At 36.5% G+C, this 26604-nt stretch overlaps 2 pseudogenes; one reads left to right on the top strand and one right to left on the bottom strand.

Annotated features, from left to right (window-relative positions):
* Positions 1-25552, bottom strand: part of LOC105053708 (uncharacterized) — a 36453-nt pseudogene extending 10901 nt beyond the window's left edge.
* Positions 3922-9006, top strand: LOC140852340 (uncharacterized; annotated as a pseudogene).
* Positions 25553-26604: the final 1052 nt, after the last annotated feature.

Below are 26604 nucleotides of genomic sequence, written 5' to 3'. Positions count from 1 at the left end.
TTAGGTCTTCATTATTTTGTTATTTTTATTGATGATTATTCTCGTTGCACTTGGTTATTTCTAATAAAAAATCATTCTGAGTTATTTTCTATTTTTCAACAATTTTGTGCCAAAATTCGAACACAATTTGGTGTTTCTATTCATATCTTATGCAGTGATAATACATGTGAATATTTTTCTGCCCCCTTCCAAACTTTTATGACTTCACAGGGCATCCTTCATCAGTTGTCATGTGTCCATACTCAGCAAAATAGGATTGCTAAGCACAAAAAACATCATTTAATTAAGATTGCCCGCATTTTATTGCTTCATACTTATGTTCCACTTCGTTTTTGGAATGATATTATACTTACCGCCTGTTATTTGATCAACCGCATACCATCTTTAGTGGTACAAAATCAAATTCTCTTTTCTCTTCTATTTCCTAATCAATCTCTTTATCCTCTTCCCCTTCATATTTTTGGTTGCACATGTTTTGTTCACAATCTCACATCTGGACAAGACAAACTTTCTGCTAAAACTTTTAAATACATATTTTTGGGCTACTCATCTTCAAAAAGGTACATATGTTATTCCCCAGACATCAACCACTATTTCACCTCAGCAGATGTCACCTTTTTTGAGGAATCTCCCTTCTCTTCTCCCACTACTGAGCACACTATCATATCTGAGGTCCTTCCAGTTCCCTACTTTAGACCTCTTTCTGATCCTGAATCAATTGTGTCTTCAGTACCTCCTCTTCGGACGTTATCATCGATGGTCTCAATCTGGCCCTCCCGCCAGCCCTATAGATTTCCTGATGACTCACATCTTGCTCCAGCACCTGTCCCTACTACAGACCTATCTTCCCCTATCGATAGTCCGTCCATTGCTCTTAGAAAAAGTACTCGCTCTACTCGTAATCCCCATTCCATTTATAATTTTCTGAATTACCATCATTTATCTCCACCCTATTATGCCTTTATATTCTTCTTGTCTTCTGTTTCCATTCCCAAGACAACCAGTGATGCTTTATCCCACCAAGGTGGTGCCAAGCTATGATTGTTGAAATGGCAGCTTTACATTCTAGTGGCACTTGGGAACTGGTTCCTCTTCCTCCTGAAAAATCTATTGTTGGCTGTCATTGGGTTTACACTATTAAAGTTGGTCCTGATGGTCAACTTGATCATCTTAAGGCTCATCTGGTTGCTAAAGGTTATACTCAGATTTTTGGCTTGGACTGTGAGGACACTTTCTTACCTATAGCCAAAATTACTTCTATTTATTTATTTTTGTCTATGGCTACTATGCGCCATTGGCCTTTTTATCAGCTGGACATTAAAAATACTTCCTCCATAGGGAGCTCGAGGAAGAAGTGTACATGGAGCAATCGTCTGGCTTTGTTGCTCAGAGAGAGTCTAGATAGAATGCAAGCCACGCTGCTCTCTTTATGGATTGAAACAGTCTCCACGGATCTGGTTTGGAAGATTTAGTACTGTTATACAAGAGTTTAGTATGATTTGCAATGAGGCCGATCAGTCTATTTTCTATCACCATACATCACTTGACTGTTGTATTTATTTGGTGGTTTATATGGATGATATAGTTATCACAAGCAGCGATCAGGTTGGTATCCACCAGTTGAAACCTCTTCAATTACTTTCAGACCAAAGACTAAGGTAAACTCAAATATTTTCTGGGAATTAAGGTAGCCCAAGCTAGTTCTAGTGTTGCTATCTCATAAAGAAAGTATGCATTAGACATACTAGAAGAAACTAGCATATTGAATTGTAAGCTCATTAATACCCTAATGGATCCAAATGTTAAACTTCTTCCAAAAAAGGGAGAGCCTTTGTCAGACCCTAGTAGATATCAAAGACTTATTGGAAAACTAAACTACCTCACGATAACTCGGCTAGACATTTCCTTTACTGTAAGTGTAGTCAGTTTTTGCAGTCTCCCTGTGACAGTCATTAGGATGCCATGATTTGCATCCTCAAATACATCAAAAGAGCACCTGGCTAAGGATTATTATATGAAGACATAGGACATACTCAGGTAATTAGTTACACTGATGCTGATTGGGCAGAATCTCCTAATAGATGCTCTACTTCAAGATACTATGTTCTTATTGGAGGCAACTTAGTATCCTAGAAGAGTAAGAAACAAGATGTTGTTGCCAGGTTAAGTGCAGAGGCTGAGTATTAAGCCATAGCAATGGCAACCTATGGAATTACATGGTTAAAGCAATTGATCCAAGAATTGAAATTTAACGACATAGACCAAATGAAACCAATTTGTGACAATCAAGCTGCATTACATATCACCTCCAATCCAATTTTTCATAAAAGGACTAGACACATAGAAGTCGATTGTTACTTTATTAAAGAAAATTTTTTCAGGAAGCATTGCTACTGATTTTGTTAACTCAAATGACCAACTAGCAGATACATTCACTAAATCTCTTAGAGGTCTTCGAATTGGCTATATATGTAATAAGCTTGGTGCACATGACATATATGCTCCAGCTTGAGGGGGAGTATTAGAATATTGTTATATTTGAAAAATTATATTTGGAAAGTATGACAATTCATCTATTGGATATTTGAAAAGAATGACAATTCCTTCATAGGAAAGTATATCAATTCCTCCAACTCCACCATCCTTGATTTTATATCATTTGAATTTTTTCTTTATTTGTTTCCCACAATCATGGACCGCATCTTTTCTTTATTTGTTTATCATAATCATGAGATTTTGGTAGACCTTGGTATATTATATATATTTGTAAACAAATGCAATAGAGGAAGAAGCTTCATCATTTACCATTTAACAGTTCAGAATATGTTTTTAGATTTTCCCTAGCTTGTGTTTCAATCCAAGCTTATGCAACACACTGACAATCCTCAATATAGAAAAACATCCCAATTTTGCTTCTCTTAGATTAAGAGATATGAATGTAGATACTGCAGATACCTGAAAAACCTCCAAAATCTTTTTTCACTTTTTTGAATATAACAAAAAAAAGAATATATCATGGGTCCAGTTAGTTATAAGGACAACTAATGACTCCACAAAATTCTATAATTAGAAAAAAAAATCACTCCAAAATTTAAGCATGTTAAGCCAGATATACATTATTGACCCATTCCCTAATAGTTTTAGCATTTGGCTTCATCTGGTTAGTTAAAATGGTATCACAGTCCAGTTTACTGGAGGTCACGACATCTAAGCCAATGTTTGTTAAATAACCGGTTGTTATCTTGCCCAACTTTCAGTCTCTGCATGCATAATCCAAACCACACTTAAGCCTAATGTACATATTCGCCTCATTCCCAAATTGCTTAAGCTTTTGGCATCAACTGGCTAGTAAAGAAAGCAACAATACAAAGCATACACAATTTAACCTAGAGACCGTTGCAAAATAACAAGTTAGGGAGAAGGTGGCAACTTACTTGATTGGCATTTGGGAGAATGGAATCAACAAGATCCTCATTTATTGACACGGGCAGTGGAGGCATCTGACTCATAATACCAGGCATCTCACTCATGCTGTTAAATAAATGAATTGTGTTCACAAACTAGCAGCAACATCCAATAACACATTTATTAACTAACAGATGCTTAATAAAATTATTATGGCACTATACCTATTTATAATGGCTGTAATGTTGTTACTTGCGCGACAAAAGAGTTCAACATTATTATGCATCTGCAAATATGAAAATATTTCAATAAAAATTAAAAGTAAATATATTATTTGTTGTCAAGAATCTCTGCACTGAGATGCATAATGATTGGAGAGATGGAACAGGCATGCACACTGAAAGAGAATCCATGTTCTTACACACAGATAATTTCCTCTTAAAATATGTCAATACAGGAGCCCATTGTGAGGGATATATTGGAATCTAGAGGGATGAAGCTAGAATGCAAGTTACTTATGTACCCATAACATTGTGAATGGTGATATACCTTGGATCTCCTCATGTTTTTTCCTGGATTCTCTTGTTGGCTATCAATCACCAACGGTGATTCAAAAAGAAAAAAAGAACAACTACATCAACTAAAATTTTGTGTTGGCTCTCCTTCAAAGGAGATGCATTGCATCAGAAATGAGGATCTGCAAAATTGGCTAGGAATAGGCCTTCACCTAATATATCTTTTATCAATGATAAAAGTTGTAAAGGATTGTGGTGGAAAGATAATTCCCACAGAAGTTGTTCATCCATGTTGCTTATTTTTGCTTAATTACTTATGAATCCATCGACTTTATCTCTTTCTTCCATGATGTAATACCCAAATCCCATATTACAAATCTCAGAGCAGCAAAAAAAAAAAAAAAATTGAAATTGGGCCAGCACATGCGTTTGCTGGAATTAGCGTGGAGGGAAATACACAGAAGAACTCCTTAGGGAGTTCTTCTCCGATTCAAATTCCTAAAACCCTTAGGATTAGAGGTTACCCTAATTCCTCCTTGTTTGAAGCCTATCTAAAGGCCTCAATCTCATGGGTTTTTCCTCACAAAAATCGACAGTTAATCGCTGATTTTCTTCCCTCCTTTCATCCTATTTGCCAACAGATTAATCTTCTTTTGGCCACCGGAAATCGAGTCAAACCCCATCCAAATCAGATAAAATCCCTTCCATCTTATTCCGTCAATCTTTTAGGGGTTTATCTTGGATTTTACTGACTTTTCTGCTGAAAATCCCTTCAAAAATCATTGTTTTCCAAGTTTCCTATTTTTTTGTTTTGTTTCTTTTTTTTTTGCCACCACTTGTCACCGTTGGTCACCGAATCTAGCAAGTTGGTAAGCCCCTCCGGCCTTGAGGGTCACTAGTGGGGATGGTTGCCATCCTGGCTTGGGAACAATGGGGGAGAAGAGCTCCCCTGTTTCTTGAAAGAAAAAAAAAAAGGAAAAGAAGAGGACCGCGCGGGTCCTCTGCTCCTGTGAAGAAGAGAAAAAAAGAAAATGAAGAAAAAAAGAAAAGAGAGAGTTTCTCTCTCTTTCATCTCTCCTTGCTTTGACTCTGAATCCTGCCTTTCTCTGTCTAGAAGTTTTACTTTCTCTTTGTAGAATTTTCTCTCTCTAGTCTTCCTCTCTCTTGTTTGTCTTGTTTGATATTCTTCTCTCTTCTCAAGTCTCTTTTCTATCCTAAGAGGACAATTGACTCAAAACCTATCTCTTGTAAATTGAATTATTTTAGGCACAGGGGCTCTGACCCATGATCGTCAGATGGTACACCGACTCCCACCCGAGTTTTATTAGATCCTTAAAGATTTGGACACCCTTAATATAATTCATCTAGGTTCTTCGAGATTTTTAATTTGTTAAGAATTTTAAGTCATTGATAACAAATTAATTAATTATTGATGGCATTGAATAGGTGAAGTCAACCTATCTAATTGAAGCCGGACTTTGAAGCGTGACAAGTGACCTAATGCTTCAAGTGTGTTTTCAAATGATCCTTTGAAAATTATAATTAGTTGTTTGATCTATGCTCTCTATTTTCAATTTAATAAATGGGTCAAACATGTAATGTTTTATTCATGAAAATATTTTGTTTTAAATATATGATTTATTTTGAGAAATATATTTGAGAAACTTGATTGAAAATTTGTGAAATTACTTTTATATGTATGTTCTCAGCATGGCTATGATATGGCCCCCGCCAATGGAGATTATACATTGGACTTGTCAACTTGTAATCTGAGAAACTAGTTTTGACACCGAGCCGCTAGTGATTAGAATAGTGGTATCTATTAGCTTGCACTTTATATAACGTGTTTCTGTTATCAGACCCATGTCACTGGGTTACGTGGCCGTAGCTTGATGTTGAGTTTAGTATCAATATATGAAAATAATTATTTTCAAAAAAAATGTGTTATTTGAGATTTACTCCTCCTAGTCAATAACATGTGATTTATCTTTCTTAGCATGCTTAGACCCCACTTTGATGTGTTATGTTGCTTACTGGACTAGTATAGCTTATTATTCTTTTTTATTTTTTTTTTAGATCATGAATTATGACTACCTGGGATAAAGGCGAGTGTGCTAGATCATTTGGAGATATTCAAATTTTCTAGATTTCTAGCTTAGTTTGACTTTATTTGGATATTTTATTTGAATGAAACATTATGATTTATGTTGCATAAAGATATTTGCTATGTAAAAAGGATTTAATTATTTTTAATTAAGTTTAAGAATTAAAGGCTTATTATTATTATTTTGAAATGTTATGTTGCAATTTGTAGCCTTGCATGCTTATACGACCCAGCCTGCAGGTATGCGGCATCTGTCATGTACTCAGTTTGGAGCGTGACAGATTAAGTAGTATCAGAGCTTAGGATTAAGATCATTAGGGATTATAACAAGAAATAATTGTATGTTATAGGATTCTATGGTTTATCGGAAAGATTGAGAGTTGGGTAGAAATTAGGCAACAAACATCTTTGCTTGCTCTCTTATTAATGATTTTGTGATATTTTGTTTGAAAGTAGTTTTTAATGTTTGTCTTACTAAATCAAAATGCTGTCTTAACGTGCCCAAAGACGAAGTATTAATGAGATCGTTGGGGGCTCTCAAGATGGAATCCCTACTAATTGAGTGACTGAGGCACCACCAAGTCAAGAATGTAAAAATGTCACCCCAAGTACTCACCAAGAAGTGAGGGTTGGTCCATCAATAGCAAATCAACCGATTGTTGGAAATGAAGCACCAGTTCTCGAATTAATTGAGGAGGTGGTAGGATTGGTACATCAATAGAGACAGCAACCTCAGCAGCCTTTACAATGAGAGCAGCCTGATGCTGGTGGTCCAGTTGAGCATAGGAGGGGTATATCAGAATTCAGAAAAATGGCTCCTTCGGCATTTAAAGGTACTACAAATCCTTATGAGGTTGAGGCCTGGATAGATGAGATGGAGAAAGCTTTCAGGGCAATGGAATGTACTGATGAGGAAAAGGTTAGATTTGCCACTTATATGCTTCAAAATAAAGCCCATCATTGGTGGAAGTCTGTAGAGCGCACATTGGCAAATGATTATGAGCTAGTTACCTGGCAAAAGTTCCGCACTGCTTTCTATTCTAAGTATTTTTCCTTCTAGCCAATTAAGAGAATTAGAGAGAGAATTTCTTCATTTATCCCAAGGTAACATGACTGTAGACGAGTATGAGGCTGAGTTTGATAAATTATCTCAATTCTGCCCCACCGTAGTCATGGATGCTACGTCTAGGATGAGCAGGTTTGAAGAGGCGTTGAAGCCACATATACGTTGAGGCCTTGCTGCAGTACTCTCAAAAAACTATGATGATTTGGTCGATAGGGCTAAGAATATGGAGATTATTTGGAAAGAAACCTATGATGCTATGGGAGGCAAGCAAAAGAAGAGTAGAGATATAAATGCTCAAAATTCTGATGGATCTACAAAATCTCATGCTAAGTCTTGGCATTCTAGGAAGCAAGGATCTTATGAAAAAACAACTCAGCAAGACAAGCCTAAGCGCGAAGCATATGGTGGTGTTCATAAGACAGAAAACTGTAGATGGACAACCGGTGCTTGTTTCAAATGTGGTCAACAAGGCCATAAAATAGCCGAGCGCCCTCAAATTCTTTAGGAGTCCCAATCAGTTCATAAACCTCAGGCCATGAGGACCCAGTCGATGCAAACTTCTATAATTCTGACCCCTACTACTTCGACTCAACCAATTCAGGGTTTATCTTCAGGACAACAAAAGGGTGGAAAACCACACACTCAGGGCCGCATTTACGCATTGACTCAGCAGGATGCTCAGGCATCCAACATCGTGGTATCAGGTATATTATTACTCTCATCTGTTTATGCTCATGTGTTATTTGATTCTGGTGCTACACACTCTTTTGTGTCTTCTATATTTGTTCAAAAGCATAATATACCCTATGCGCCATTGGGAGTCTAATTTATATATTAGCACCCCTGTTGGGGGTAAGATGATCTCCAATCGAATCTACAAATCTTGTTCAATTCAGATAGAGGGCAGAAAATTGACTGCAGATTTGGTAGTCATTGATATTCATGATTTCGATATATTTTGGGTATGGATTAGTTGGCATCACATCTTGCCACTATTGATTGCTATGAGAAATGGATGAATTTTCAAATTCCTGATGATAGAAGTTTCAATTTTATTGGCAAGGGCGCCTACACTTCCCCTCAAGTTATTTCTACATTGCAAATTACATGACTACTCAGGAAGGGGTGTAGGGTGTATGTAGCCATACTGTCTGATACTAAACAAAAGAATCAGAAACTTGAAGATATTCTTGTGGTAAATGAATATCCTGATGTTTTTCCGGAAGATCTTCCTGGATTGCCTCCAGATAGAGAAGTTGAGTTTGCAATCAAGTTGATTCCCGATACAGCACCAATCTCCAAAGCTCCATATAGAATGGCTCCTGCTGAGATGAAGGAATTGAAGGAGCAATTGCAAGATCTTCTTGATAAAGACTTCATCAGACCTAGCATTTCCCCTTGGAGAGCTCCAGTATTGTTCATAAAGAAAAAGGATGGCAGTATGAGGTTATATATTTATTATCAGGAGATAAACAAAGTAATAATAAAGAATAAATATCCATTGCCCAGGATCGATGATCTTTTTGATCAGTTAAAAGGTGCTCAGATATTCTCTAAGATTGATCTTCATTTTGGATACCATCAATTCAAGATAAAAGCTGAGGATGTGCCCAAGACAGCTTTCCGCACGCCATACGGGCACTATGAATTCTTAGTCATGCCCTTTGGGTTGACAAATGCTCCAGCAGCTTTTATGGACCTGATGAATAAAGTATTTAAACATTTTCTAGACAAGTTTATGGTTGTCTTTATTGACGATATCTTGATTTACTCCAGAAGCCAAGCAGAGCATGAGCAACACTTGAGCCTTGTTCTAGAAACTCTAAGACAGAAACAGTTATATGATAAATTGAAGAAAAGTGAGTTTTGGCTAGACAATGTGATATTCTTGGGGCATGTAGTGTCTAAAGAGGGTATTTATGTAGATCCAATGAAGGTAGAGGCAGCGGTGAACTGGAGCAGACCAAACAGCATCTCTGAAATTTGTAGTTTCTTGGGGTTAGCTGAATATTATAGACGTTTTGTAGAGAGTTTCTCTTGTATTGCTGCACCTTTGACTCTACTAACTCATAAAGGAGTTAAGTTTGAGTGGTCAGAAGAATGTGAACAGAGTTTTCAAGAGCTAAAGCAACATTTGATAACAGCCCCTATTCTTACCCTTCCTTCTAGTGTTAGAGATTTCACTATTTATAGTGATGCTTCAAAGAAGGGACTAGATTGCGTACTAATATAGAATGGCAAGGTAATCACGTATGCCTCTCGACAACTAAAATCTTATGAGGAAACTACTCTACCCATGATCTTGAATTGGCAGCCATCGTATTTGCATTCAAAATTTGGAGACATTATCTATACAGTGAATCTTGTGAAGTGTATACTGATCATAAAAGCTTGAAATATCCTTTTGCTCAAAAGAAACTTAATATGAGACAAAGGAGATGGTTAGAATTGCTCAAAGATTATGATCTATCTATACAATACCGTCTGCAAAAAGCTAATGTGGTGGCTAACGTACTAAGCAGAAAATCTTCGAGTAGCATAGCCTCTTTACTCACCTCTTAAAGAAGCATTTTGGAAGATTTGAGATGAGCAGAGATTGAAGTCCGTCTGCATAATCCTAATGTGCAATTGGCTAACTTGCATGTCAAGCCTACTTTAATAGATAGAATCAAGGTTGCACAAGTAGAGGATCCTCAACTACAAAAGATTAGAAGCAATGTCGAGTCAGGTTCCCAGACAAAGTTTAGTATTCATGAGGATGGATCATTAAGATTAAATAATAACAAGATTTGTATTTCAAATAATTCTAAGTTGAAAAGAGAAGTTATGGAGGAAGCTCACAACACAGGATATACAATGCACCCTGGAAGCACCAAGATATATAAGGATCTGAAGAATATATTTTGATGGAATAACATGAAGAGAGAGATTGCACTGTTCGTGGCACAATGTATGACATGTCAGCAAGTAAAAGTAGAACACCAGAGGTCAACAGGATTGTTGCAACCCCATCCTATTCCTAAATGAAAATGGGAGCATATTACGATGGACTTTGTATCTAGGCTACCCCATACTGCCAAAGGTTATGATGCCATATGGGTAATTGTAGATAGATTGACAAATCAACTCCCCTTTTGGCACTCAAAACAGGCATGACATTAGAAAAGCTTGCAGAACTTTACATTGAGCAGATGTGAGGTTGCATGAAGTTCCTATATATATTGTCTCTGATAGGGACTCACAATCTGTGGTGCATTTTTGGAAAAGTCTGCATAAAGCTTTGAGAACTACTTTTAGCTTTAGTACCGCCTTCCACCCTCAAATTGATGGCCAGTCAGAAAGAATTATTCAAATTTTGGAGGATATGTTAAGAGCTTGTGTAATAGATATGGGAGGTTTTTGGGATCGTCACTTGCTTCTGATCGAGTTTGCTTATAATAACAGTTATCAGCAAGTATTCAGATGGCTCCTTATGAAGCCCTTTATGGAAGGAACTACAGATCACCCATCTGTTGGGATGACATGGGGGAAAGAAAACTGATGGACCCAGAGATTATTCAGCAAACAATTGAAAAGATCCAATTAATCAGAGAACGCCTTCAGATAGCTCAGAATAGACATAAAAGTTATACAGATAATAGAAGGCAAAAATTAAAATTTCAGATTGGAGATCATGTATTTTTTAGAGTATCTCCCTCTAAAGGGGTAATGCGATTTGGAGTTCGTGAAAAACTCAATCCTCGATATGTGGGCCTCTTTGAGATTTTGGAAAGGATTGGAGCTGTAGCATATAAATTGGCACTTCCACCCTTGCTAACAGGAGTTCACGATGTATTTCATGTTTGTATGTTAAGAAAGTACATTCCAGATGCAAGCCATGCGGTAGATTTGGCACCTTTACAGCTTAGAGAAGATATGTCTTACAATGAGCAGCCCATACGTATTGTTGACAGGAAGGAACAAGTTTTAAGAAGGAGCACGATTCAATACGTCAAGATTCAGTGGAGTAATCACATCGAACGTGAGGCTACTTGAAAGTTCGAGGATGAGATGAAGGAGAAATATCCAAAACTTTTTTCCAATTAAGGAACACTAAATTTCAAGGACAAAATTTCTTTTTAGGAAGGATGTAATACCCAAATCCCATATTATAAATCTCAAAGCAGCAAAAAAAAAAATGAAATTGGTTAGCGTAGAGCGAAATACACAGAAGAACTCCCGAAGGAGTTCTTCTCCAATTCAAATTCCTAAAATCCTTAGGATTAGAGGTTAATTCCAACCCTAATTCCTCCCTGTTTGAGGCCTATTTAAAGGCCTCAATCTCCTGGGTTTTTCCTCACAAAAATCATTGGTTAATTGTTGATTTTCTTCCCTCCTTTCATCCTATTTGCTGATGGATTAATCTTCTTTTAGCCGCCGAAAATTGAGTCAAACCCCATCCAAATCAAGTAAAATCTCTTCCATCTTATTCCATCAATCTTTTAGGGGTTTTTATTTTGGATTTTGCTGAGTTTTCTGCTGAAAATCCCTTCAAAAATCATTGTTTTCCAAGTTTCTTATTTTTCTATTTTGTTTCGTTTTTTTTCCGTCACCACTTGTCGCCGTCGGTCATCGGATCTAGCCGGTTGGTATCGTTGGGGACTGCCCCTGCAGCCTTGAGGGTTGTCAGTGGGGGTGGTTGCCGTCCTGGCTCAGAAAAAAGGGGGGAGAAGCACTCCCCTGCTCCATGAAAGAAAAAAAAAGGAAAAGGACCGCATGGGTCCTCTGCTCCCGTGAACAAGGAAAAAAAGAAAATGAAAGAAAAAGAAAAAAATAAGAAAACAGAGAGTTTCTCTCTCTTTCATCTCTCCTTGCTCTAACTCTGAATCCTGCCTCTCTCTAGAAGTTTTATTTTATCTCTCTAAAATTTTTTTCTCTAATCTCTCTCTTGTTTGTCTTGTTTGATATTCTTCTCTCTTCTCATGTCTCTTTTCTCTCCTAAGAGGATAATTGACTCAAAATCTATCTCTTGTAAATCGAATTATTTTAGGCACAGGGGCTTTGACCCATGACCGTCAGATAGTACACTGACTCCCACCCGAGTTTTATTAGATCCTTATAGATTTGAATGCCCTTAATATAATTCATCTAGGTTCTTCGAGATTTCTTAATTTGTTAAGAATTTTAAGTCATTGATAATTAATTAATTAATTATTGATGGCATTGAATAGGTGAAGTCAACCTATCTAATTGAAGCCGGATTTTGAAGTATGACCAGTGACCTAACGCTTCAAGTGTGTTTTCGAATGATCTTTTGAAAATTAAAATTAGTTGTTTGATTTATGCTCTCAGTTTTCAATTTAATAAATAAGTCAAGCATGTAATGTTTTATTCACGAAAATATTTTGTTTCAAATATATGATTTATTTTGAGAAATATATTTGAGAAACTTGACTGGGAATTTGTGAAATTGCTTTTATATGCATGTTCTCGACATGGCTATGACGTGGCCCCGCCAATAGGGATTATACGTTGGACCTGTCAACTTGTAATCCGAGAAACTAGTTTCGACATCGAGCCACCGGTGATTAGAACAGTGGTATCTATTATCTGGCACTCTATGCAACGTGTTTCTATTATCAGACCCATATCACTGGCTTACGTGGCTGTAACTTGATGTTGAGTTCAGTATCAGTATATGAAAATAATTATTTTCAAAGAAATATGTGTTAGTTGAGATTTACTCCTCCCAGTCAATAACATGTGATTTATCTTTCTTAGCATGCTTAGACCCCATTGTGATATGTTATGTTGTTTACTAGGCTAGTATAACTCATTATTCTTTTTTTATTTTCTTTTTTTCAGATGCTGAATCATAACTACCTTGGATAAGGGTGAGTGCGCTAGATCTTTTGGAAATATTCGAATTTTCTAGATTTCTAGCTCAGTTTGACTTTGTTTGGATATTTTATTTAAATGAAACATTATGATTTATGTTGCATAAAGATATTTGCTATGTAAAAAGGATTTAATTGTTTTTAATTGATTTTGAGAATTAAAGGCTTATTATTATTATGATGAAATGTTATGTTGTGATTTGTAGCCTTGCATGCTTGTACGGCCCAACCTGCAGGTATGTGGCATCTGTCATATACTCGGTTCGGGGCGTGACACATGTAGCTCATATGACTTACAACATAAGGTCACTATAAGTAAGCCATGCTCATGTTCTCGATGAATGAGATATAGACCCTGCACCAAAAATAGTCCTACTATCACTGTATTTGTCTGGTAATTATAATTTTACCCATTTGTTCTATAATGTCCACATGCAATGTCCAATAAGAGATGAATGTAGTTAATTGTGCCTTCATTGGTTCTCTCATACTTTCAAATCTCTATATTACTATAATATAAATACAAGAATTAGGTATGCTCATTCTAGGAATGGACTGGTATTGCAAGAACCTCGAAGTCCTAGCATAGATATATTGCTATGTCTAGGTTTGGGTAAGTAATGCCATCAACTTGTTAAAATTCATAAAAATTTCAAAATGAATGAGGTTGTACTAATTTGGCTACTGCAATCACTTAATTAAGATCCAAATTTTATCTTTTAACAGATCATGATGCTTAACTCTAACTTTATTGGAGGTCTCTGAAAAGCATGGGATGCTTTAACCTAGTATGGCCATGTTCTAAAAAAGGCTGAGGCAACCACCTAAGTGCCCAACATAGGCCAAGGCCCACTGAACATATTTCCTAGTACTAGGGCAGCCTATCGGCCAGCCCCCCTGGCTAGCATCAAGTACCTTGGCACAAGTAACCACAGCTGCTGCAGGTAAAGACCGCCAGAAGCTAATGGAGGCAGAAGTGGCAGTCAATGATGCTGTGGACAGTGTGGTTGTGGTGGCTGCCATTAGCAGTGGCAGATACTATTGCAGTATTGCTTGACCAAAGAATGAAGAACAATTATAATTTTAATTCTCTCCTTTTTTGAATGCTCAAAAGAAATACTTAGATTTTTGTATCTTTCTTCTTTTCTTTTTTTTTCCAAATGCCTCAAACTATAGGCACCCATCAGAACGCACAGCTGCCATCCTAGCACCTATAATCTTTCCCCAAAAATTAACCATGGACAAAAAAAATGTTACAAGGCTGGTTATACAGCCTTTGCTCATTAAAATGCAGTTAGAAAAAGGAACTCTTTTTTGGGGAAAGCAAGGGAGGCAATGCCATACAGAGTCATTTTCCATATAATGAATAAAAAATTATAAAAGAGAAGAGAAAAACAAAAGAAAAGAGATGGAAGAAGGGATAGAGGGAAGTGTAATCAGAATAGACTTGAGAAACAGCAGTAAGAGAAGAGGGAAAGAGAGGCCAGAAAGAAGATAATGTAGACCAGTGGGCTAGGGGCAGAGCAGGGTGGCAACCACAGTGAATGAGGTGGCCTGTTTGTCAGGGGCTCTTGATTTTGGAAGGAATAAAATTAATTGTGATAATTTTTTTTCAGAAAGGACTTAGTTTTGATTTTAATTTTTAGTTTTGATTTTATTTTTTTCACAAAATTATGCTCAATAATGAATTAAGCATATTACCAAACTCGCCTACCTCAAGATGAACCAGTAGCTTTTCAATGAAAGAATTATAACACCAACTAAACAGCCTATTGACCTTGAATTTTTAGGCATCCAACAAAAAAACGAACATAGCTACAATATAGGTATAAACTTTTTTCAGAAATGTTACCACATTAACCTTTTTTTCAGATATAAACTACATCGGACTACTTTACTGCAATGAAAATATACATTTTGGAACTCAAAAATTACTTATTCTTATAAACAAATCAAGCTTCATGAATTCTGTTATACATGGATTATTTCTGTGATAACAGCATGATTCCATGTATACAACACCATACCGTTACTCCCAAGTATAAATCAGCATCATATCAACATAAATCTTATAGTCAAAACATAACACTGTGTACCATTCAATATTTTAATAAGTTATAATAAAGAGTGATGCAGACCGATAGTACTTTAATATATAACTCCCTCATGAAGGATTGATATATTGCTGTAGAAGCCAAGTCAGCATATATTTTACACAAAATGGTCTGGTAAGTGCATATACTTAAGGTATTGATTTAGATAAGATGTTACGTATTGTCCCCATGAGAAAATTTGATAACTTTTTTTTTTTGTGAAAAAAACTGTTAAATGTAGAGCTTAGAAGCAATAAGCACGAACCCATTGACTACTACATAGACTCAAAGAACAGTAAGCATGAACATAGGGCATGAGAAGGTCGAAAAATTGGTGAAATGCCAAGGTCTTGCAAAATTGAACAGATAGTATAATAAGAAGAGCAAACTAGTATAATTCTTATTGTATCAGGTGATATCTTGAAACATATAGCAAAATACCTAAGAACTAAAATATTATTTTGGCATACTGGGCATTCATATACACATGCATAACTCTAAACACCACCAAAGCCTTCAGCAGCTGATTTTAACCCCCAAGCCATAAAAAGGAAAAAAAAACAAGGATTCACAGCCAAGGTCGGCGGAACCGGTACCGGTGGCCGGAACGGCCGGCCGGCGGTACGGTACGGCACGCCTTCGTTCCATTCCGAACCGAGGCGAACCGACGAAGGAAAACACGGACGAACCGGAGAAGAAAAAGAGAGAGAGAGAGAAATAGAGAGAGAGAGGAATGAAGAAAAAGAGGGAGGAGAATCCATCGAAGGGACCATCGGAGGGCAGCCGTGGCCGTCGGGCGGCGGAAAGGGCTCCCGTGGCTCTGCGCGAGGAACAGGGGGCCGACTTCACTTTGAAAAGGCTTTTTTAAAAAAAAAACTCAAGAAACATGGGCGGATCGGCCCTGTTCCCCGCGCGGAGCCGCGGGAGCCCTTTCCGCCGTCCGACGGCCATGGCTGCCCTCCAACGAACCTCCGGCGGCCCCTCCGATAGACTCCCCTCCCTCTTTTTCTTCCTCCCTCCCTCTCTCTCTATTTCTCTCTCTTTCTCTCTTTTTCTTCCCCGGCACCGGCATGTGCCGTTTTGCATGCCGGAACCGTCTCGGTTCCCCGTCGGTACAGTTTGGCACATCCCGTACCGGATGGTTCGGCCCGGTACAGCATTCCATGTTCCCAGCAATTAAAGTTAAACTGATGTCTCAATTATGCCTATGAGATATTGTTCTGTATTGGACAACCATGGTATAAGTTAAAATGCTAATCAGAACTGTGATGACATTACTCTCAATTTGAGACCTTCTAGTTCTTGCATCTAGAATAATGCAAACAGAAAAATCTCAGGTGCAAAATCATTGTTTTAGCCTTTTAGACCAACTTTAAAAAATCTGGGAAAACAGTGAGATACAGCCACTTTGTTCTGGCAGTAGCTGATTCCAAGCTTAGTAGCAAAATGAATATGATGACCACATCTCAAACAGTAAAGGGAAGGGGGAAGATCTAAGATACCAACCTGGAATGTGGCAATATTAGCTGCAATTTTGTTAAAAAGTTGAGCATTTTCGTCTAGAAGATGCTGTGTTGCACCATCAATTACAAGGGCTACTTAAACAAACAAAAAATTATTATGATTAGAGCAAATGTATGAAAATCAACAACAAACTATCCTATATGAGTAAGCAAAACTTTGATATAAGCAAATTATCAAGTACTGGACCAGATAGTTTCGTGTTTGCTATGGAATGACTATAGCAAAACATACTAAGGATAACAACATGAAGATGCCTAAAATTTTCTACCAGGAGTCGTCAAAAGCAGTTCTGTTGATATTCATCAATATCCAAAACAAAGATAACAAATATGTTAAACAGCACAAAGGGGGAAAATAGGACAGGACTTTAAAATTCTTTTATTCAAAAAGGTTGCAACCACGACCTGCAGAGAGGAAACAAAAGCTCTACAATCTAGTAAAAACTGAACATCAAGAACATGTTTCCCCAACTTTATTCGAACACCGAATAAGCTACAAATAAACAGCCATAACTTGAACTTCAGAAACTTCATATTTCTATTCTCATTAGCTTCCTAAATGCTCTAAGGGCCTGTTTGGATGTCTCGGCCCAAAATCCCATGGGATTCATGGGTTGGGCCAACACAACCAACTAAATTGGGCTGGGCTAGGCCTATCTTTATAAATACCCAAAGAACCATTGGAGTGGGCCAGCCTGAATCCCAAAGGGAGAAAAAAAAGACCACCATAAAAATAGGCCCTTTGAAACAAATAATGCCAATCTAATCAAGCTTCAAGATGAAGTAAAAGGCCAATGTTCTTTTTGAGAGAAGTAAAAAGCCAATGTTAATTTTTTCCAGAATTCATTTTGAGCACACCATCTTATAAAGTGTTTTGACTTTCAAACCACTGAGGGATGGAAAGTTGGGAATATGATTGACTGAGGTGCTAATGAAATGAATTATTTCTCAATCTATGGAAGTCAGGCATGAGCTACACATGCGATGCCTGGACATTATTCAACTATAGCAAACCACAGCAAGAAGTTCATCCCAGGTTTGATTACCTGGTACAACCTATTTCATGTGAATTAGAACTCCCAATGATTCCCCAAATACACACATTCTCACTCTTAATGCAAAGCACTAGCTAATTTTGAGATTTCTTTCACATCTTCTCTGCTACCTACTTAGCATATGGATCACAAGTAGCTAGGCACGTATCCTATCCATTTTGGCATTTCATTTTTGTCATTATCTTTCAAAGACAATCTCAATTATTCTGTTGTGCCTTAAAGTAAGCCCTTTTTGGCCTTGTTGCATCTTGTTCTTCACCACACAACCACAGTTTCTTTACTGTTATGGCTTTAATAATTACTGGTCACTACTCAAGAACTCAGTTACTTTCTTACAACAGCTGATCATCCGACCCTACATTCTTAATTTTCTCTTCATGTTCGCATGGACTGAAACTGGTATCATCTTATAATAAAAATGGTACCACCCTATAATATTTGCAGGTCAATTTGCAATTCCATCTGTGGCAAAATTTACATGCAACATTTTATCCATGCTCAAAAATCTATATATGCATATGTATGTGTGTGTGTGTGCGCGTGCGCACACACAACACACACACACACACACACATATATATAGATATAGATATGAGTTAGACTACACACTTTATGTTAAATCTTTTGTAAGATATTTAATGATAAAAATCAATGCTAGACCCTTCAAATATACTATCGATCATCATCTAATCACTAAAAATGTCTGGAAAATAAAAATTATTTGTGCATCGAATGGATACAAATTGGCAGTTTTAATGATATGAGACATATTTTGCTGCAATCTAAGCATCAAAATTTACCTATTTTCAATCTATACATAGTTTAACATGTTTAGATCATGATAAATAAAGTGATTCTCAATTGAAAAATGTCCTATCATTTATTTTAGCACAATAGTACGATGGGCACCATCCATTTTACCCATGTAATGCATAGGTTAGATACCTCCAACAAATATAACTTTTTATCCTTAGGTGCTTTATAAGTGTAATCATAACCATCTTTGATTCGGATGCCTCAACATTAACTTTAGAATTGTTAAATCTTTTATGAAAGAAGCATATAATGTGTCATCCAGTCAACTATATTTGAAGTCAAACTTGGCCATGTGAAATCAGAAAATATGGATTTGATAATGATGATCCAAGCTTTCTAATGTGATCTACTACCTCAAATTGCTTAGAGACTAAAAATCATATACTTTAGAGACCCCTAGAATATGCATCATGTCAAATATGGTCATTTTAAATAACATGATAGAATGCATATTTTTAATGACTCAATGTATAAGCTAGGGGTCTTCAAATTATATAATTTTTGGTCTATAGGCCATTTAGAGATAGTAGATCACATTCCATAGCTCGAATCATCATTGTTGGACTCCTATCTTCTGATTTTGCCTGATTGGATGACTTCAAATGCAAGTGACTGTATCCGAGTTCAACATTCTCTACATATAATACATAATTCTTATTTTTTTTCCCCTAGTCACACCTGTGATGCATAAGTACTCACGACACCAACAACATTTTAACCTTTAATCAAATTAATAGCCATTAACATCATTTATCCCTTTCAGATTTATAATATTATCCTTAATTTTATCCACTGTAGTTCAAAACTGCCGATTAAGTCCCTAGCCCATACAAGAAACATAAAAGGTTGGGCTTAGATTGACAACCAATCATATTAAGATGATTAAACTATGAAATAAACCATATCATGATGCCATATATTATTATTCAGGAATTTGAAAATGGTTAAAAGCTTTCCTTCTGAACATAAAGAGCATGGATGTTATGTGATGTCCATATAACCAATGTAAAGTAACAAAACCCATGTTCAACACAGTGTTTGCATTCATACCTTCTGAATAGCTGTATTATTTATGCAGTTTATCAAAATTCCAAGTTGTTTAGGTTTTATTTGTTCATACATAACCAATGTGAAGATAACAAAACCTGTGTTCAACAGAGTGTTTGCATTCATACCTACTGAATAGCTGTATTATTTATGCAGTTTATCAAAATTCCAAGTTGTTACAGTCTTATTTGTTCATATATGACACTAGTAACAGCATTTCTTCTTAATTACAAGAAAAAGATAAGAATAATATCATCCAGTTAACAAAATAGAAATATCCTTATCCAATTTTGATGTGTATTATGAATGAAAACCATATAAGCATAAGAAGTTCAAGAAAAAATTTATACGAATAACAAAGAAATAATGTACATTTAACTAAAGAGTTGAGACTTGAGATAAATATTGATTATCCAATGAAAGTTAACTTGGTAAATTATCAGCTCAGATTAAGCATTTCAAGGATATGAACAACCAACCTTCACAAGAAAATTGATCATTGTGGTTCACATGATTCACCATAAAAGAATAGACAGCTGCATTTTCAGGTTGAATGGGATGTATATTAGCTCTTGCAGAACAATCCACCATCTTTTCCTGAAAAATGCACTCATCATTTACATACTGGATCCATGAATTATAACAGCAGACTACAAATGTTAGATGTGCCAACAAAGAAAACCATATCTCCAGTCTAAAGGAATTGCATATATGCAAATTCTTTCCTTTGACTGATAATTAAACATATTTTTCTGATGGATTCTTCTTAATCAACAAGATAGAAGCATGCAACTTGTTAAAACATAAAATGAAATAATAAACCCTCCACATTAAAGTAAAACGGACAGTTAAACCAAACAAGCAAGAATTTGATATCATGATCTCTTGAGGCTGCATACTTGAAAAATATAACTAAAAAATGGCCATTGATAGAAACAGAATATTGTATAGGAAAACATATATAATTAAAATGGAGTTCATTGGAGCGGATAAGAATGTTACCTTTCTGTCTTTGACTTTCTTTCCTGCATAATATTCTTCTTGCTTCCGCCGTTTACTATTCTCCTTCTTCTATAATTAATACCAGAATATTAGTTCAAAATCACAAATTTCACATGAATATGGTAAGCAGGTGTCCATTTTAACCATAATAAAAGCATCTGAAATAACTAGAGAAAATTAAAGAATTCTTTTTATTTAAATGAGATGGATCTGGGTTGGTAGGGTGTGAATGTTCCAATAATAGCCAATTCAAGGAAACTCTTCCGACTATATAATACAAAATTACCATCTGGAGATCAATTGTTGCCTCTATAGACAAGAATTATAATGTAGTGTAACACGACATGATTATTTGTATCTTGATTAATATGTAACATTACATTAAAATAGATCTGGGCCATGTGCAAGGAAGCAAGTATGGTTGCGATCTCCCATTTAATTAATTTTTTTTTTTTTACTATTGTTGAAATAACTTGATAAATAGATTTCCACCATTAGCTAGTGCACTTGTCTTGTTTCTCTCCCTTATAGACAGAGCAAGAAGGGAGCAAAATTAGTGTATGGAGTAAAGGTTGATGTTTCTATAGATGTGTAGAGGGTGGAGACTTGTAAAGTCAGATGGTGTGTATATACGCATTCTTGAAGGCATGTATCTATGCATGTATGTTTGTATGGTACTCTTGGATGGGGAATTTTAGGGGGAGGTGGGTTGTGACTCCCAGAGAGGCAGTCCAGGCCTTTTACAATTAAAAACAAGCATAATGTTTCTTAAAGAGGAAAAAAGCACCACATGTTAAGAAAATTTATAACAGAAAAGGGAAAAAAATTCTAAGGGGATGCATTTCTGTCGGCTGCTGTCATCTAATAATTTAAGACATTCTAAAATTCATCTCATTTGCTTATCAGCAATGAAATCCTTTTCCTATCTAGGTTTAAACCGTCTTGGGCTATCATAAAAAATAAAAAGACAAAAAAAGGAAAAGGGTGGTGGTGAGATGTGTTAACTAACCACCAGCCCTGAAAAGCTTAAGCTGATGAGGGTCAACTATGTATATCAGGCTTAGCATCTCACATCACATGCGGGCCAGACCACACATAGAGGGACAACTAAATCAAGACAGACTAGAATTAATGTAACAGATAATTGGGTGTGATTAAATAAACAACTAAACTAAATGAGATTCAAACACATGACCTCTAGGAAACATGAGGTCTGATACCATGTTGAGCAACAAATTGACCACAAAAGCTTAAACTAAAAGGAAAAGGGTCAATGATGTGTATCAGGCTTCATAGAATGTAGACTTAAACCCTCATCCAAGAGCAGGGCAGATATTTTCTTCCTTTTTTCATTAAATTATTGTCCCCCCTTCTGCCATTTTTCCTTTCAACAAATTGAAAACTCACAATAAAACACTTATACTTGTTAGCTCTTGAGAAGCCCACGAGAGATGTTGTTAGCAAGATTCTGTCCAAATCAAGATCCACAAGTCTCATAGATTTTCAGCATCTGCTATGCCAATGCTGCTTTTTTTTCATGCAATAACTAAAAACCTCTAGTCTTAACTATCAAGATCATCCTCTGCGGTGTCAAGCTTATTATTGGACTCAAAAATCAATTTTAATAAAAGTAGAATAGCCATTCAAAAAGGAGACAGATGTCCTACTTTCCTTAATTGAGTCCAGATGTCCCTGCCAGTCACTTATTTGGGAATCTAACTGAATTGTTCCTGACTCAATGAGGAGACTAAGCTTTTTTCATTGAAAAATTTGAAGAAAGGTTAGCATGTTGGAAAAGGAGATTTTTATCTCTTGTTGAACGACTATTTGCGAAAGCAGTCCTATCATCTCGTCCCTACTAAATTGATGCATGTTTGGTACATTCCTAAATAGGTTATCAAGAAATTGGACAGCCTAAGAAGAGCATTCATGCAGATTGGCACTGAGAAAGTTAATCAAGGTTTATTCTTGGTAAAGTAGATCCAAGTCTGCAAAGGAAAATCAAGGTAGATTAAGGGTCAAAACCCAAAATTATGCAGCTTGCTAATAAAGTGCCATGATATGAGAGTTCGTAGAGATTCTATAATTTTGACACCAATCCATAGATAGAAATAATCTGACAGAACTACAACCACAGAAGAAGGAATGAAGCGACATCCCTTATTGAATCGCCCGTGCATCTCAAGTTTGGAAAGGAATCATGAGTACAGAAAAGTGGCTCCTTAGCAAAATCAGATTTCAGTTCAGGAGTGGTTCAAACATAAGATATGGAAAGATAATTGCATTGGCATGGAATCCTTTAATCTACACTTAATCTTGCATCTTTGGCAGCCAATAAGAAAATTATTGTTGCAGATTAGATTAGATAGCCAGCTACTGGCCCTATATGGATGGCAAGAATTAGATGAACTATAAGCAAGGACCTTCAAGAAGAGCACACAAATCTATAAACTTTGTCACATCAAGTTGCGCCAGGAGCATTGGAAGACCATCGAAATGGTGGACGTATAGGAGAAATCATTCAGTGTGCAAGTTTCTTGAGGCCTAATCCTAAGCATTAGGGATAGGTCTCAATCTTTTACCAAGCCTGATGGTGGACTTCTTTAGCAAGAAGTAGTATTACACAGTCACTCGCTTCTGACTTTGAAAATCCATGAAAAGTTTCAATTGTTTTGATGGCAATGCTGGGCATGAATCAATATGTCCAGAGGTAAATGCATTTACTAGTAAATTTGCAAGGCATGAAGAGGCAATCAAGAACAAGACATTCACATCAACCTCCACAAGAGCAACAATACAATCATTTGGAGATGTGAGAGAGTTTAAGTTTCTATTTGAAGCAAGCTTATGTGTAAAATCAGGAATTAAAAAACCACAAGTATTTGATGTAACAAATCATAATACGAGTGCAACAGGAAATTTGAACAGCATATGGATGAGGTATCATGCAGGAAAAAAATAAAAATGCAATCAGTTCTATAGCATATGAAATACTCACAGTCATCCACCGACACCTCATTGCAACATCCCTTACAGTCTTATCACGTAGACTAGCTGCTATCTTTATATACTTCATGATATTAGGTTCATTTGCATGTCTGAAAATTTCCACATGGAACAGATCAATGATGTGAAGCAACACCCAGTATAGTTCGAAATATGGATGTGCCATATGATACTAGAAATTTAAAAAAAAAAAATCAATAAAAAGGACAAACATCATATGTTTGAATGACAGAATTAGTTAAATTAACACTACTGATACAAGAAAAAGCATGACAAATTCAGCTTTAATCAGATGACATCGAGGGTCAGGTGATGTAAGGAAACTCAAAGAGAAGAACCATTAGCTGAAAGTCCCCGAATTTATTTGCTGACATGAATAAAATAGCATAGCAGAAGGAACGGGTTTTGTGAAATTAGGCCCATACTGAACAAAGGAAGAATCAGAGCTTGGCTTGGGGAAGTGATTGGAACAAACAGAAAGTGACACACAGATATCAAAAACCATAACACTCAAAAGTGGGCATGTGATCTTTATATATATTCCTTCATTCAATCAGGACAAGCAAGTTTCCTGGCAGAAAAGGAAGTAACTAACAGATTGTAGGAGCCATAAAGAAAGAAATACTGGGAAGTGGGAACAAATAAACGTTCAGAGAAAGGGGAAGAAAATTTAAAATGTGTACATGGAGTGAAGCAAATAAACCAAACCAATGGACAACCTACTTGGCAAGACCTTCCTTCAACACGGCCAATTCTTCATATGACCAGTCCACAGCCAATCGTGTACCATGCTTGAGACGAGGCACTGGATCAGGAAAGATATTGCTAGGAGGAATCATCAAAGAAGCATTATTCGTCATCATTTCAGGATTGTTGGTCAGAATCATCCCGCCATGCCGCTAATTCCACTCATATTATTCGTGCCGATCATCCCGGTCGCGCTGTTTACTGCCCCTGACTGAAAAGAAGCCACTTGGTGACTGCAGAAAGATTGCGGGAGAACTCCCCCATGGTGAAAATTCGCGTTACCATCTGCTGCCATCTTCATAACAAAGTAGCTCACGGAAGCACAATTTTTTAAGAGACAATTCAAATTTTCAAATTCAGTAGCCTCAAGACTTCTTCTAAGCCCTCAGTCAGAAATGCAACCACAAAATTTCCACCTTTAAACACACTCAGAAGTCAGAACCTTGCGTCAAGAATCACAAAATCACCTATAAAAACTCAACAGCCAGAACTCCAATAATATCTCCCAAACCATCACCAAAAGTACCAGAAAAGATCAAGGATGAATGCATCAACAGTCCAAGACAGTAAAAAGCCAATCTTTTAGCTGTAACAGCTCTGCCCAGTGATTCAAGAAGAAGCTTTCTCCCTTCCTGCCCTAATCAAAGCCAAGAAAGATCGCATCGGAGCACAAGATGAGCCCACTCATCTCACCAAATTTAAAACTTCACTTCAAAAAACTCTCCTGAAAGAAAGAAAGAAAACGATTAAACGGAGCTCTGAACCCACCAAAATCCCATTCAAAAATAAACCTTTTCAACTCAAACCCACTCAAAACCAGCATAAAACCCGAAACCGAAGGAAGAACAAATAGAGGGAGAGATAGAGAGAGAAAGACCTGCGCGAACTCTCTTCTTCCTCTTCTGTGGTAGAGAGAGAAATTGAGGCCCTAATGAAAAGAAGACGGGGCGTCGACCCTCCAATGGGAAGGCGGGGAAAGAAAAGAGAAGCCGCCGCTCCCCAATTTATCACCCACAAAAAATAATGATAAAACAAACAATCTAGAAAGAAATATAAGAGAAAGAAAGAGGAAAAGATATCTGGAATTCAGCGGAACAGTGGAAGTCCGGATTCCGGCATCGATGCCAATAATTGTTGGATCCTTCTCCACCTTTTTTTTAAAAAATTGGGTTTTGATTTCTATAATTTAAAAAAAAGTAGGGTTTTAATTTCTCTGCTTTCCTTTCTGTTTCTTTTCCACTTTCTTTCTGCAACGAGCGTCGTGCCCACCCCCATTCCACTTCCCCAGCTTCCGCTTTGCTTTTGTAGGGACTCTCCGTTGTTGCCACTTCTTTCGGGCAATTTACCAAAATAATAGTAAAAAATTAATAATTTAACACGTGGTCCTTCCATGGACCAGTGTGCGAGACAGAGCCAGTTAGATTAGATGGATTCTTCACTTTCCGATCAATTATTAAAAAAAAATCACAAGATAAATTAAAACGTGACGTTTTGTTACAGACCAGTCCACGCTGAATTTTGTTGGCCATCCAAGCAGACCTGGAATGCTATCATGTACAGAGACTTCTTCTCAGTCAAAGCCTCCTAACGTTAATTATTGAACATTTTAATTGTATTGGTAAGTCATCACAACAAAAATTGGTGGAAAGCTTTTTATTGAAAAAATTGATATTCAGAAATTTTATTTTTTCATATCTTCAAATAATCTATCTGATTCAAGGTACTCAGGTGTTCATTTTACATGATGGCCAGACAAAGTTGTGAAAAAGAATTGACGGAGCTTTTGCTGCACGAGGATGGATTCAAAACTTTTCTAATTACTAGATGCATCATCTTCTCTGAATTGCTTTAGATCATTATTCTATTTTTATTAAAACTATTCTCGAAAGCTCTTGTAAATCTCCATTTAAATTTAAAAATTTTAATTGTATTATCTCATTCTTGAGATATTATTCGTCATATGTAGAATATTCCTGTCAAAGGTGATGCCATGTACCTTTGACATGAAGATTGGAGCTTCTCAAAAGAAGGTTGAGATCATAGAATAAATGGGTGGTGGAGGATATTTTTAAAAGACTTGAGAATGTTGAAAAAGTAATGGCAGAGCTACAAAATTGGTGTGATGAGGGAGGCCTTTCTATAGTGATTGATATGTTATTCACTATAATCTTGCTCAACATAAGTCACTTGTAAGCCAACAAAAAATTATGTAGAGACAAAAAAGAGATTTTTTTTTCATCAAGCTATGATTATTTGAAGGTAAAGGAATGGAATTTCTTTTTTAAAAGATGGTAATGAAAATAATATCAAGGATGACAGTGCAACTAGAAATGTATTGTTTAATTTTTT

The sequence above is a fragment of the Elaeis guineensis genome, chromosome 11 (genome assembly GCF_000442705.2).
Source record: "Elaeis guineensis isolate ETL-2024a chromosome 11, EG11, whole genome shotgun sequence".
NCBI classification, from domain to species: Eukaryota; Viridiplantae; Streptophyta; class Magnoliopsida; order Arecales; family Arecaceae; genus Elaeis; species Elaeis guineensis.
This window is presented reverse-complemented; position numbering and strand designations above follow the sequence as displayed.